General features: G+C 41.8%; 1 long non-coding RNA gene across 1 annotated transcript; it reads right to left on the bottom strand.

The window, feature by feature from the left end:
* On the bottom strand, positions 1-5,160 carry LOC134486341 (uncharacterized). Its single transcript, XR_010065133.1, has 3 exons — positions 5,025-5,160; positions 3,575-3,955; positions 1-2,127 (listed from the first exon to the last, which is right to left on the bottom strand). It is a non-coding gene; the product is annotated as an uncharacterized LOC134486341 (long non-coding RNA).
* Between the last annotated feature and the right edge of the window lie 1,425 nt (positions 5,161-6,585).

Here is a 6,585-nt window from a genome sequence, read left to right as displayed (position 1 = left end):
CACATATAAATATATATTGCATGGTATGAAATATCCACAAAATTTACTCCAAGTGGAGCTCGCATGTTGATGGGAAATGCTGAGGGTAGAATATTTTTTTCACTTCAGTTTGCTTATATGGTGGATCACTTTGAGGGGTTTTCATAGACTGATTCACTCCTGCAGCCTCAGGAGGAAGCCTACTGGATGGTGCTGGATGGAGGATTCATATGTCCTTCGATTTTGTTTTCGAGCATTTTACCTAGTATTTTTTCCACCAATGTTCATAAGGGAAATTCGTCTGAAATTCTTTCTTCGTTGAGTCGTTTGTGATTTAGGTATCGGGGCGACAGTGGTGTCCTGGAATCAGTTTGGCGTTTTCCTCCTGTTTCTGTGTTTTGGAGAAGGTTGAGAATTCTTTGAAAATCTGGTAGGAGTCTGCGCTCAATCAATCTGGCCCTGAGGATTTTTCAGTGAGGAAACTTAATTACACTTCCTGTCTCTTTAGGGGTTGTAGAACTATTTTACAAAATTTATCTTACCTCAGTTTACCTGTGGTCAGTGTTATCCATATACACAATCATCCATTTAATTCAGAGATTCTAATTTTGTAGACAGCAGGTTTTTGAAGTGAGTCCTAATGATTCTGTGACTTTCATCATTGTCCATCGATGCGGCTCCCTGTTCATTTCTGATTTTGTTTTTTGGATGCTGTCTTACCTCGTATTACTTTATATGTCTAAGTGTTTGTCTGTCTGGTTGATTTCCCCAAGGAACCAGCTCTTGTTTTTGTTGATCTTTGTATTCTCTTTGTTTCTGATGGATCACTCTCGCCCCGAGTCTGATCATTTCTTTCTGTCTCCTCCTTTAATATGTATTTGCTTCTTTTTATTCTAGAGCTTTCAGGTGTTCTGGGAAGTTGCTAGTGTGGGGTCTCTCCGGTTTCTTTATGAAAGCGCCCTGTGCTGCATGTGCACGTTCCTCTTAGCGCTGCTTTCCTTATGTCCCTTAAGTTTGGAGAAGATGTGCCTTCATTTCCATTGAATTCTCAGAACCCTTTTTTTTTCAAGTCTTCTCTGAAAAAAAGTCTTCAGTTGCAAGCTATTGAATTTCCATGAGTTTATAGACTTTTTGTTATTGTTGAAGTCCAGTTTTAATCCATGGCGATCTGAGAAGATCCAATGGTTAGCGCAGTCTTTCTGTGTCTGCTGTGGTTTGTTTCGTGAGGGAGAACATGATCAGTTTAGGATAAGGTTCCATGAGGTAATGAAAAGAGAGTGTGTCCTTTTGTATTCATGTGAAATATTCTGTAGATATCAATGAGGTCAGATTAATTGAAACCCATGCCAGTTACATCTTCTATTTTTATTGTTTCCTTTTTTAGTTTCTGTCTCAATGACCTGCCCTTGGTGAGATGGCACATTGATGTCCCCCACTATCAATGTGTGAGGTTCGATGTGATATTTAAGCTTCAGCAATATTTCTCTCACTAATGTTGCTGCTTTTGTATTTGGGATATAGACATCCAGAATGGAGATGCCATTTTGGTGGATTTTCCTCTGATGCATATGAAGTGTCCTTCCCCTTCTCTTCTGATTACTTTTGGTTGAAGGTTTGATTTGCTGGATGTTAGGATGGCTACACCATCTTGTTTCTTGTGTCCTTTGCTTGGAAAACCTTTTCCAACCCCTTAGTCTGAGGTTGTGTCTATCTCGGTTGCTGGATTGTGTTTCTTGAGTGGAACAGAAGGAGGGATACTGTTTTTAAATCCATGTGTTAGCATCTGTTATTTTACTGTTGAATAGAGGTCATTAATGCTTAAAGGTTTTAATGAGAAGTGATATTTAGTTCATGCTATTTTGATGCTGCGGGAGCAGGGTTATTTTGCTTGCATGTTTTTTGGTTTTTGTTTTTTCCATTGGGATGTTTGAGTGTGTATGTGAGTATTAGATCTGTTCTATAGGGTGCATGTATTTTTTTTGGTTCTGTGTTTTTGTTTTTGTTTTTTTTTATGGAGAGCTGTTAGAGTATGCATGTGAATATGAGATCCCTTCTGTAGGTTATGCTGTGCAATTATTAATTTCTAGTGGGAGGCAGGGATGGTTCAATTTCTGAAAGTCCATCAATATAATCCACTATATAATGAATCTGAAAGAAAAAATCACATGATAGTCTCGGTAGATCCTGAAAAAGCTTGCAAAACTATTCCAACCCCCCTTCATGTTAAAAGCATGAGAGCGATCAGGGATACCAGTCCTATCCAGAAACATAATAGAGGCAATGGACAGCAAGCCGGTACCCAGCATCAACCGAAATGTAAAGAAACGTAAAGCAATTCCATTAAAATCAAGGACAATGTAAGGCTGCCCTCTTTCCCTACTCAGTATAGTATTTGAAATTCTATCCAGGGTAAAGCATGGTTCAAATTTGGTTCTGACTTGGAATATTGCCAAGACCTGTGAAGGAGGAATGGCACAGAGCTTTAGAACTCCTGGGGTATGGCCCACTTTTCAGCACAGCCTCGTTGGACCTTGGTGAGTCATGAACTCCACGAGGACTTCATGCAGAGTGTCTCTCGGTTATTGCACTCATTCTCTCTTACTCTAAGAAGTGCCTGAAAATCCTCATGGAGCTTCCCACCACTGAGAGGGCAGCGCCATTGGCATTTGCAATAACAGTGGTTGAGGTCTTTTAGGGATTGTCTCTGGGGCAGATCAGTGCTTCCATCATTGCCCAAGGAGATATAGAATGGTCAGCGACGACCACCGCCCTTAAAAAGCATTTGGAAAAATAAAATTTTTCGTGAAGCTGGCTAAGATGTTTTCCCTACTGACTCTGATGTAAAAAACAATGTATGGAACAATTTTAAATTCAGAATAGCTGGGACCTTTTAAGGTCATGGATCAAGAGCAATGGCGGCACAGGCTAGTGGTGTGACTGTCACAGAGGCTGGACTGCTGATGACTGATTTCTGACCCAGTTATACCCTCAGCTTCCTGATAGGATTTAATAAGAATTGCCATTCACAGATGTGCATTCTGATCATTTAAAGCAGATATGACATTTTTATACAGATGTTTAGATTTGTGTGTTTTTAAAGGTTCTTATAAGAATACTTTTAAAGATAAATAATACAATATTTAACCATTTCTCTTTAATTCAAATTGCTTACTTATGAAGTTACGTTGGCCTTCTGAATAATTTGTTTTTTTAGGTGTACTATGTAAAATTTGTTCTAATACAGTATTGGGTATCACCTTTTTCAGCACTAAGCTAGAGAAGAAAACAAGAACATGATTACATTTGTGTAATACAATATTCAATAAATTAATGGTATATAGGGAAAACACTGCCCATTGGGAAACAGAGAAAACCTAGAAAATTGAACTCTATGTCACAGGAATGAACATGGGAATAAAAATATTATCTAGAGGAATCTCCTATACTCCATGTTCCTAAATCTTTTCAACCCATGCCGAGCCCCTGACTAACTTTCTCCATTCAGAGCATGTAACCACTAATGAAGCAGAGAGAAGTCTCTAGCTTTAGAGAGATGGAGTACGTAAAGGTTTCCACTGTGTACCAGGAGACAGACCTGGAAAGTGCACCCTCGAAACTGGTCAATGTAAGGAAAGCTGTTCAGCAGGTAGGACATGGCGTTTCTCAGTGATCTAGAATGATGGCCTTCCATTGGGTGACGGGCTCATCACCTTCCTTCCATCCGTGAGAAATTCTGCAGCCCACAATGTCCCCCAAGGCCTGGGGAGAAGGCTTCTGTGTGGATGGTGTGCTCATCCTCCTCAGAGACATCCTCTTCTTCTTGGCTGTAGACCTCGTGTGGTAGGCCACGGCATCCTGGTCCACTGTCTTGTGGCTATCGTTCTGTGTTCAGGCTTCATACTTGCCTGTGGCCTGCGTTTGAAGAGCTCACCTGCTTAAACCAGACACAATGCTGTTCCCTCTGTCATATGAGAGCCTGCAAGAACAATGGGGGTGGGGTGGGGAGGGCGCTGGACCAAGGCTTTTGTCTAAGAGAACTTTGGAGCAGGTGAGGAAGGCGATGGTAGACAGGTTTGACCATCTGAATCTAATTCTATCGTAATCAGAAGTTCGTAGGAGGGCTGGGCAATGGAGGAGCACACCTTGAATTCCAGCACTCAAGAGGCAGAGGGAGGCCGACCTCTGTGAGATCAAGGCCAGCCTGGTCTACAGAGTTAGTTCCAGGGTAGTCAAAGCTACCCACAGAAAAACCCTGTCTCAAAAATCAAAATCTAAAGTTCAAAGGGAAAAGAACAAATGGTTCTCTACAGCTCAGAATAACATATTCAGACACATTTCATCAGCCCGAGGCACTTTGTCTCTGCTGAGGAACCTCTCCTTGAATGTCTAGGTCAGTGTGGGATTAAGTATCCCTAATCCCACTTTAAGCAAGCAGAACAGAGAAAGGATAGCAAAGGAGCCAGAAGGGTGGCCACACCCCTCTCCTACCCTCTAACTATGAACTATGTGGCAACATCCACAAGTGTCTGCCCAGAGACACAGCACACCAGTCCACTGGCTTTCTGTACTGTGCATCCTGACCCAGCCCCAGGTTTATTCCGCGACGCTGTTGCATCTTCGACCGCAACAAGAGTCTTTTGTGTAGGCAACAGCAGACATTTAGAAATAATATCTCCTGGGGTTGGGATTTAGCTCAGTGGTAGAGCACTTGCCTAGCAAGCACAAGGCCCTGGGTTCGGTCCTCAGCTCCGAAAAAAAAAAAAACAAAAAACAGAAAACCAAAAAAAAAAAAAAAAAAAAAAAAAAACAAAGACATATTATCTCCTAAAATGCTCAGGCACAGAGAGGAGCTTTGGCATTTTAGTAGAATTATGAATTAGATATTGTTAGCAAAGGATAATAAACTCTTAGACTGACTAGCCTAGACCGTCCGCCGAGCTCTCAAACGTGGAAGACATCAGAACAGTCGGTTACTCGCTGTACGAGGGAAAACATTTATCTTTCTGGGCTACAAGGGTCCCAGTTATCTTCATAAACGTATTTACCGAAAGAAAATGTCCATGTCGTCCAGATTCTGTCTTCGGAAACCGGTCAGGCACCAAAAGGCTGTTGAACAATTGTGGGGTTCAGGAGCTGAACTGGCTTTCACACCCCGCTGCGAAGATAGTGAACCCACCTTCAGTGGAGTCTACCGCCCCCAAGTGGAAGAGAAGCGCAACCTCCGCCCAGTGCTCTGTGACATCATCCAGGCTCTGCTTACATCATAGAAGCCCTCTCAGCCCAGTTCCTTCCCTAGTAACGCTTAGAAACGTCCAGCATCTAGGTTTTAGCTTCTCGTGTAGCCTCCTGGAGACCCAAAGTAAAGTACCCACCCAAATATTCTGATGACTCGAGTCACAGTCTGCCCATGTAGCTCTTTTCATGCATTTTTTTTTCTGAAAAAGTCTTTGGTTTCTGAGTCACCAACATCCTTGGTGGTTATTTTCCCAGCTCCTATCTTTCCTTTGGTTATCTTTAAGTCATTCTCCGTATCAGAAATATTGGTAGCCTCTCCCTCCGAGGCAGCCCACTGGGTAGCACCCCAAAATTATCTTTATCAAAATCCACAATTAGAGGAGGGACATTTTTATTCAAACAAAGCTGGAATTTGACAGGGTTAAATACCTTGTATTGAAGTCAATGGCAATCATGAATTACGGATTCTTTGCAAAGAGCGAGGAAAAATTAGCTCCTGGACCTGCTTCCAAAGTCGGGATAAACTGATGACAAACCCCATATCGACCCGTCATATTTTAAATGTCTTTAAAATTTACCAACACTTCTGGTTACAAGGAATTCATTAGATCAAATGCAGCAAAACAGGATGAAATAGATGAGGTAATTTCGTTTTTGAAATATGGGTAGACAGAATACTGGATGCAGGTAAGTGTGGAATTTACCTGTAAATTACAGGGCACTTTAATTGTTTGTGTCACATAGTTCTTCAGATCTTCAAAAGGATTCTTTTCAGAACCCTCCCCTGTCCCCACCACACTCTGACCCTCCCTTCCCTCTCCCCAGTAATTCCCTTCCACTTTAACATTATAACTTTTTTAAATGTACTTAGAGCTTAACACTTATGGCAGCTTTTTAAAATATGTCCACTTTTCTAAGTGCACCGTCTTCCTTTTCTCCCTTCTATCGTAGTTTTAAGCACATTTTCCTTCACACTTCGAGTTTTACTCTCTCTCTGCTCTTATGATTACTCTGCCATTATGTGATTGTTGGTCCACTATGTGGCTGACCTCAATGTGGGGTTAACTCAAAGGACATGATTTTCCCCCTTTTCCCCCCTTCATCTTCCTTTTCTAGGCACCTGCTGAGATTTACAGCCTTGGGGATTTTTTTTAAGCCTGGACAGCCCGCACACACACACACACACACACACACACACACACACACACACACACACACACACACACAAACACACACACACACACACCCCATAGAGACAAATTAAAAAAAAAATTAAAAAAAGAAGGAGCCAGGTATGCCCCTTTAATCCCAGCACTCAGTATCAAGCTGACCTCTGTGAGTTCAAGGCCTACCTGGTTTATACAGTGAGTT

The sequence above is a fragment of the Rattus norvegicus genome, chromosome 3 (assembly GCF_036323735.1).
Source record: "Rattus norvegicus strain BN/NHsdMcwi chromosome 3, GRCr8, whole genome shotgun sequence".
Taxonomy (NCBI): domain Eukaryota; kingdom Metazoa; phylum Chordata; class Mammalia; order Rodentia; family Muridae; genus Rattus; species Rattus norvegicus.
This window is presented reverse-complemented; position numbering and strand designations above follow the sequence as displayed.